Below are 9,179 nucleotides of genomic sequence, written 5' to 3'. Positions count from 1 at the left end.
TGCCATTGACTATCTTGTACATTGTTATTAGGTCCCCTCATTCTCTTCTATCTTGTAAGATTGGCAGTCACATTTCCTTCAGCCATTCTTTGTATATTAGGTCCTTTAGTTCTGGCATCATCTTTTTAGCAATCTTCTGTATCTGTTCTAATCTTCTTATATCCTTTTCAGAACTCGTGGAGACCACACCACAGCTGCATATTCCAGCCTTGGGCGTATCATGCTTGTGATGATTTTTTTCATCATATCTTTGTCCATGAATTGAAATGTCATTCTTATATTTGTCAACATTTTACATGATAATCCAAATATCTTGCTTATGTGTTTTTTGGGTTCAGATTTTCCTGTATAATCACTCCCAGATCTTTTTCCTCTTTAGTCTTCATTATTTGTTCCTTATCCATCAGGTAGTTCCATACTGGTCTTCTCTTACTCTTTCTTAGTTCCATTACGTGACATTTCTTGGCATTAAACTCCAATTTCCACTTCCTGCTCCATTCATAGATCTTGTTTATATCTTCCTGTTGTAACAGCAAAACGTCCTCCCTGGTTTTGATAACTCTTAGCAGCTTTGCATCATCAGCAAATAGATTAATATAACTGTTTACCCCATTGTGAATGTCGTTTACATAAATCTGGAACATAATGGGGGCTAACACTGACCCTTGTTGCATTCTGCTGGTTACTTAACCCCAAGTTGAGTATGTATCTCTGATCACAGTTCTCATTTCCCTGTCCTTCAAATAATCCCTTATCCATTCTGATAAGGTTCCTTGCAATCCTCCTATGTTCTCTAGTTTCTAAAGTAATCTTTCATGAGGGACTTTATCAAAAGCTTTTTTCATGTCCAGGTATACTGTGTCCACCATCCGTCTCTGCTTTCCAGTCCTTCTGTAACTCTCGAGTAGAAGCTTAATAAGTTTGATACACATGACCGTCCTGTCCTGAACCCAAATTGTCTGTTCTATATGACTTTTTCTTCTTCCAGATGTTTAACCCATTTTTCTTTGATAATTATTTGACACAACTTCCCCAAAATGCTTGTAAGTGACGCTGGTCTGTAGTTTAGTGGTTCAGTTGCCTTTTGTCCTTTAAATATCGGTATTACCTTGGCTGTCTTCCATTCTAGTGGAACTTTCACTTCATTTAGTGAACTTGTAATTATTTCCCAAATTGGTGTGTATTTACCTAATTGTATTTACCTAATTGTAACATACGGGAAAAGAGCTATGCTCGTGTTGTCCCGTCTCCATATCTATTAATGTCCAGCTTTTTCTTAAAATCATGAATATTCCTTGCGTTGACCACTTCCATGTCTAAACTATTCCATGCTTCCACCCTTCTATGAGGGAAGCTATATTTTTTCACATCTCTCCTATAAGTGGCCATTTTTAGTTTTTTCCCATGCCCTCTCGACATTCTTTCATTCCACATACACAGATCTTCCCTATCCATTTTTTCCATGCCAATCATCACTCTGTATATTGCTATCAGGTCTCCCTTTCTCTTCTGTTTTCCAGGGTCGGAAGTTGCATTCTTTTCAGTCTGTCTTCATAAGTCAAATCTCTTAAGTCAGGCACCATTTTTGTTGCAGCCCTCTGTACTTTCTCTAGTTTCCTTATGCGTTTCTTTAAGTTCGGAGCCCACTGTATTGTTGCATATTCAAGCCTCGGTCTTATCATTGCAGTAATTATTTTCTTCATCATTTCTTCATCTAAATATACGAACGCCACTCTTATGTTCCTCAATAAGTTCAATACTTCTCCAATTATTTTGTTTATATGTCTCTCTGGCGATAGGTCATTGGTAATTGTCACCCCAAGGTCTTTTTCTTCATGACTGGTTTTATGTCTTCATTTCCTATCTTGTACATACTCCTGATTCTTCTTTCACTCTTGCCAAACTCTATTTTCTTGCATTTTGTCGTGTTGAACTCCATTTGCCATGTACAGCTCCATTTCCATATTCTGTCCAAGTCTTCCTGGAGTAGTTCGCAATCTTTGTCACATCTCACTTTTCTTAACAATTTTGCATCGTCTGCAAATAGGCTCACATAACTGGACACCCCATCCACCATGTCATTTATGTAGACCGCGAACATTACTGGTGCCAACACTGATCCCTGTGGAACTCCACTCTCCACCAAGCCCCATTCTGATGGTCTGTCCTTAATTATTGTTCTCATTTCTCTTCCTACCAAAAGTCTTCCATCCATTTTAGTAAACTGCCATGCACTCCTCCTACCATTTCAAGTTTCCAGATCAGTCTCCGGTGTGGTACCTTATCAAAGGCCTTTTTTAAATCCAGATATATTCCATCAGCCCAACCATCTCTTTCCTGTATTACATCTATCACCCTCGAATAGTAACATATCAGGTTTGTCGTGCATGAACGCCCTTTTCTAAAACCAAATTGACACTCACAAAGTATGTCATTTTTCTCCAAGAAGTCTGTCCATCTATTCTTCACCACCCTCTCACACATCTTAGCTACCACACTTGTAAGTGACACTGGTCTATAGTTCAATGGGTCTCTCTTGTTACCTGATTTATAGATTGGGACAATGTTAGCTCTTTTCCAGTCTTGGGGCACTACACCTTCCCTTAATGAGGCATCAATTACTTCACAAACTTTTTCTGCCAGTTGCTCCCTGCATTCTCTTAAAATCCATCCTGATACCCCATCAGGTCCCACAGCTTTTCTCACTTCTAAACTCCCCATCATATTCTTGATCTCCTCCACAGTTACTTGAAACTCCTTCATAATCCCTTTCTGTTCCATTACCAGTGGTTTGTCAAAAGCAGTCTCCTTTGTGAATACCTTCCGAAAGCATCCATTCATAGCCTCTGCCATTTCCTGGGATCCTCACTGCATACTCCATTTACTTCTAAACTTTCAATACTTTCTCTATTTTTGATGTTGTTGTTCACATGTCTGTAAAAAAGCCTTGGTTGGTCTTTACATTTATCAATTATATCCTTTTCTTGTTTCTTTCTTTCTTCTCTTCTAATCAACACATATTCATTTCTTGCTCTTTTGTAACTTTCCCACTGCTTAATCCGTCTTTTCCTTCTCCACCTCTTCCATGCATCCTCTTTTCTTGTTCTAGCCTTTTCACATCTATCGTTAAACCAGTCCTGCTTTCCAACTTCTCTATGTTGTCTTATTGGTACAAATTTTTTCTCACCTTCTTTGTATATTTTTATAAATGAGGGAGCCTATGGTGGTGTTGTGCATCTCTGTATCTCAGTGTCTAATTTTGTGTGTGGACTTTGCACACACCACCTCTCTGTCCAGTCTGTTCCATATATCTATCACTCTCTCTGTCTTCAGTCTCTTTCTCACCGTCGAAATGTTGCATCCCTTTCTATATTTTATCGCTATTTTCATGGTAACTGTTTTACTGATCTTGCTAACTGCATGCCTCCCTTCCTCCTGCGGCCACGCTGCACAAGGCTTTCTTCTTCCTCTCATGCTTATTACCTAGTTGTAACCAGTACGCTCAATCATTCATCCCTTTTAGTAAACTCTGGAACTCCCTCCTGCATCTGTATTTCCGAATTCCTATAACTTGGAGAGGGAGGTATCGAGGAGCCTATGGTGGTGTTGTCCCATCACTTTATCTCACAGTGTCTAATTTTGTGTTGAAGTGGTGGTGGTAACTTGGTGGACTTTGCACACCACCTCTCTGTCCAGTCCATTCCATATATCTATCACTCTAAAAAAAAGCTGTTTTTCTTGAAGTCTCTTCTGTAGTTGTCTTTTGTGAGTTTTAGTCCATGTCCTCTTGTGTCCCTTGTGTCCCTCTTCAGCAGGTCCATCCTATCAGGAAGCTCCATATTATTCATTATTCTGTAGATGGTCAACAGGTGGCCTCTTTCTCTTCTCTGCTCCAGTGTTGGTCAGTCCAGTCTCTTTTCATACGTAAGAGCCGACGAGGTTGGGGCCAGTTTGGTGGCCGCTCTTTGTAGCCTTTCAGTTTTGGTGATATTCTTCCTGGTGTGAGGTGACCACAGTACTGCTGCATACTCCAGTCGTGGTCTAATCAAGGATGCCAATAACTTTTTCACCATATCTTCATCAATATATGTGAATGCAATTGTAATATTTCTCAGTAAGTTGTAGGTCTCACCAACAATTTGATTGATATGTTTATTGGGGGACATTTCCTTTGTTATGAGAACTCCCAGGTCCTTTTCACTTTCCACCTTCTTAATCTTCTCTTCTCCAAGTCTGTATTGTCTTGTTATCCTATTTTTGCTCTTCTCAAATTCCATTATGCTACATTTGTTAATGTTGAATTCCATCTCCCATCTTTTCCTCCATTCCCATAGTCTATCTAAGTCCTGCTGTAGAGTTCCACCATCATCGTGCGAGCCAACTTTCTTCAAAAGTTTTGTGTCGTCTGCAAAGAAACTCGTGTAGCTTTAATTTGTGTATGGGTGACTTTTGACGTGCTGGAACGCATTCCTTACTATTACATGTTGTAATGGGTTCGGTATACGGTAATTTTGATTTACGCTAAGGTTTTCAGGAACGCATATGTACCGTATAACGAGGACTTAGTGTATATTGTTATGATATTGTATTGATTTCAGCTTCAATATGGCCTGTGAAGGAAATGGTATGTAATCTATTTTTTGTAAAGCATGTTTATTGTTAAGTCCTCGTTTGTTAGTGTGTCGTGCATGAATACTTTTTTTTTCAACCTAACAATTACTCATATGTTGTATCTATGGTGGTGTTTGCTTGATTTAGGTTGAACCAATACTAAAGTGTGCTTATTGTGTTGTACAGTTTTATGCACGAGAAGTGAATGTTATTACCTTTAGGTTTTCCTATTACACTTGTATTGCTTTGCTTGACATTGTTTTTGCTTTGCCTCACTGATTATATTCATATCCTTGACCAAATATACTTTATTGCCAGTCTAACTGGTTTTCATGAATGGAAAGACAATGGTATGATTTTTTGTTCTGAATTGAAACATGTTTGTTTGCATTGATGTAGGATACCTATCTATGTGTTAAAATGCTTAATGCTTGTGTGACGTCCCTGCTTTCCATACTCTTTAGTGATATTTTGGCTGTAGCTAGGGCTTACAAACACGTGGGTATTCCCACAAAACCATCCCCACCTGCTTCTAGGTGCTTGAACATGCATCTTTTATTTTGTAACTTTGAATGGTGATATGCTTATTGTGTTAGTTTCAACGCTGATATATAATGCTAATAATGTCTGAGGTCTGTGGTAATGGTGTATGCTCTGTTGTGGCATCTTGCATACTTGATGTGATCAACTATGTAGCTTTTGTCTGCATGTACACCAATTGACTTTTCTCTCTTCTTTTTCTTGTTACATTTATTGTGTATGCTTAAAAAAACTGAAATTCACTCAACATGCTGCATATGTGTTCCTTTATAAACATTAGTGACTCAAGTATTTTCTGTTCTGTGAAACTAAGCCTACACGTCATTCCTACCCATTATCCTGATAATTACTCAAATGTCAATTTTTTTCTGCTTAACTTTTTTCAAAGTAATCCCTTTGGAAGAGAATTAAGTTGGGCCTCCCACCTTGTTATTATTTTGTGAGAGCCCTTTGTTTGTTTGTTTGTGTGTTGCCCTAGGTTAACACCTCTATCATGTAAGACACAGTTTCCCTTACAGTTTTGATCATCATTAGAGTACCCTGACTTATAGTTTTGTCTTCAACATTTTTAGAACAATGATAACAATTATGATGAGACACAGCATTGAGGTATTCATTATTGTTTAAATATCATATTTAGATACTAAACATGAAATAAAAACACAAATAAACCATGGATTTTTCTGCTACCTTTATTATAAGTGTTGACTCAACACACTACAAAAAAGGTACATACACACATACTGTGTATGTACCTTTGGGCATGTGTATATTGGACTAAGGACTCCACTCTGTGGTTTTCCAAGCTCAAAGACTTCCTCAGAGGAGATTGCACCTTGAAACCAAACCTGTGCTGTTCTATTGTACAAATAGTCCCTGATCCATCCTAATAATCTACCTTTTACACCTTTGAGAATGAGTTCCTCCATAATAACATCTTTGTTGGCCCTGTCGAAGGCACCCTTGAGATCAACGAAACCTCTAAGGCTAGTATTAACGTTATGGCCACTAGGTATACGATAAAGGAAGATTAGAACATGGCTAAGGGAGCTGGCGTTGGGTACCCTGTAGTGGCACGCGGACACTACCACCACCACCACCACCACCACAACCCGTCCAAACCTCCCACGTTTTCCCTAATATCTCTGTTATTCTTGGTCCACGCAGGATGTACCGGTGTCCCAAGCTGGTGGATGTCCCGGTGGTGGTGGAGCTGCCCTCTGTCATGTACAAATGGCACCTTTCAGCTTAAAGGCCACGATTCGAGTCCCGCCCAGGTGATGCATACTTCCAAGGCGAAACGGACGGCAGGGGCTCTCTTCATTAATGCCACCTTATTTGACCTTGTTTGACCTGACCTGGGGTGTCCTGAGGGGTGGTAATGGTGGGGTATTGGTGTGTCTTGCTGGTGTTGTATAGGGAAAGGTTAAAATGCACGTATTTATATAGAAAATGGTCATTGTGTCACTAAATTGTCTCGCCATACTGTGACTCCATGACTACTACTACTACTACTATTACCGCCACCTTAAGGCGCTGTCGATCAGGTTGTCAGGATAGGGAAACCCTTCACGTTGACTGGAATCTATTTGTATTTTATTGTCAAAACCTGCAGATGACAAGACAAAGCCATGACAACACTGTGTTGCACTACATACTAATTACATCCAGTGGACAGTTGTATCCGATTTGACACCATTATTTGGTAGAGTGCTGTGGGGGGGTGGGGAGGAAAGGCCTCTCAACGAGTCGTAGCCAATCCCCCTCCAACACCTCCAAACAATGAGCTAGTGTTGTGCTTACCACTACTTCACCCTAAGATCCTTTACATGCTAAATACTTATGCACAGTACAGTAACAATACACCACAAATTAACTCCACACCTTCACTCAATGACAATAATCACAACACAAAGCATCTTCAGCACAGTTACGTGTTGCGGGTGTGTGTGTGTACGTATAACTGCCTGGAGCAAGCTCAACTCACGATATTACTTGTATAACACCCTGCTCCCTTCTGTTCCTCTCCTGTGTCCTGGACTGCCACGGACGGTAGTAGACAGGATAACCTGGTGACCCATCGTGTAGTATACTCCTCAAGACTCACCAATTTCCACTGTAAACATCTTCGCCTCTCTTCCTTCGCCCTGCCATCACCAAGCCTGTCTCTCCCTTATTCGTTACTTCACTATACTCTAGTGGCGTCTTAACTTCAGTTTTGGTCCTTAGCATTAAAACCTTAACTAACATACAATTTACTTCTGCTGGTTTAAGTGTTTCCTTATCGTCGCGCAGACCCCTTGGCATGAGGCGATAATAATTAATATTATCATTATTTTGTCAGCCCTGAAAATCCTACAACCCTAAAAACACACACAAAACAATAAATAACAATAAAAAAGAAATGATAACAAGAACAGGCGTAAAACATCATTATTAACATTGTTTTGGCAGCCCTGCCCATCCTGCAGCCCCCGCGAGTGATCCTGTACGCCCTGCCGCTGCTGCCGCTCCTGCTGGTGGTGACCCTGTGCTCTATTCTCATGGACTTTTACCATTATCGTGTGCTGTGAGAGGAGTAGAGCTCTGTCTGGCTGCCCCACCCGCCCCGCTCTCTCTCTCTCTCTCTCTCTCTCTTGTATCATAGTACACCTTTTTGTGTGTTAAATAGTTTGAATAAAGGAAAATGTTAACTAATCATTACTATTATAATAATTATTATTATTATTATTATTATTGTTGTTGTTTTGACGTGTACAAGATGGTATATAAATAATTTGTCTATGTTGTGTTACAACTTATGAATGGTGTGTGTGTGTGTGTGTGTGTGTGTGTGTGTGTGTGTGTGTGTGTGTGTGTGTGTGACCAGCTGATTGTTAGGGTATGCATTGTATATAATTATTTTTTTCCTTGTTTCTACACACAGCCGTGAGAAGCGAGGCTGATCTTAGCGAGAAGCACATCCTTTCATTTTCATGTGCATGCACTTCTTATGCTAAGTCAGTATACGTTCCCACAGGCTCAATGTGGGAACCTCTGGTTGCTGGATTTATATATATGTAATTATTACAGCATAGACATACATTTAGTATTATCATTGACAGTTGTGTACCGTACAGACAGCACAGCCTTCACGCGCATACAGTGGTGGTGGCGCTGGTGTTTTGGTGTTTACTGCTCAGTCTATCTACACACCCAGACGCATTCACGCACACCCATAGATACTCAAAGCACACTCAAACACACACAGAACCAAGCTAAACACACACACACACAATGAAGTGAAGTGTTACCATATTCCCAGGCAGGTTTTAGCAGCACAAGCGGCAAGACAAGAGTGAACCAGCAGTGCAAGGCAAGCCACCATGACCTGCAGCCTTCACCACACCCCTCCTTCACTTACTCAAGGTGTGTTTAAGGCCATTCGCTTATCTTGGGACTCCATTTACCTACGGGAGTGAAAATACCTGGAACTGTACCCAGATTTGTAAAGCTGATTCGATAAACAAGCGGTCATAGAGGCAAGTTGTGTATATTCGCCGTTGTTATTTGCGTCCTTCACTCACAGTAAGCCAAACATGTGCCAGAGTGCACCCACCAGTCTACTATTTCATATCCCATGGTCATTTCTTCCTGACAAAGCTTCATTTTGTTGTGGTGAGATTTTAAAGGCAACATATGGACCCCGCGCCGCTGCTGTTCCCGCCTCCAGGTCCCCGGATGTTACCTACCCCTCTGGTTCCCCGCCACCCTCCTCCCCAGCCAGCCTGCTCGGTCCTACTTTTTTCTAATATTTCGTGAGGGTAATATTACGCTTCCATGGTGTGTTTTTATGGTTTGTATAAATGTTTCGTTGTGTTTGAAATGTGTTGCGCGCCTGTGTTGGGTAAATATGTGGCGTTTAGTGGTGTTTTATGGCGTGTGTTAAAGGCTTTTCAACGGTCAAAATTTTCCTCTCGAGTTTTGAGGTTTCTTATTTGAAGGTATAAGTGGGCCTTTGTGGTGTCAAAGGATCGGCTGTCCTCTTT

This window comes from Portunus trituberculatus, chromosome 34 (assembly GCF_017591435.1).
Source record: "Portunus trituberculatus isolate SZX2019 chromosome 34, ASM1759143v1, whole genome shotgun sequence".
NCBI classification, from domain to species: Eukaryota; Metazoa; Arthropoda; class Malacostraca; order Decapoda; family Portunidae; genus Portunus; species Portunus trituberculatus.
This window is presented reverse-complemented; position numbering follows the sequence as displayed.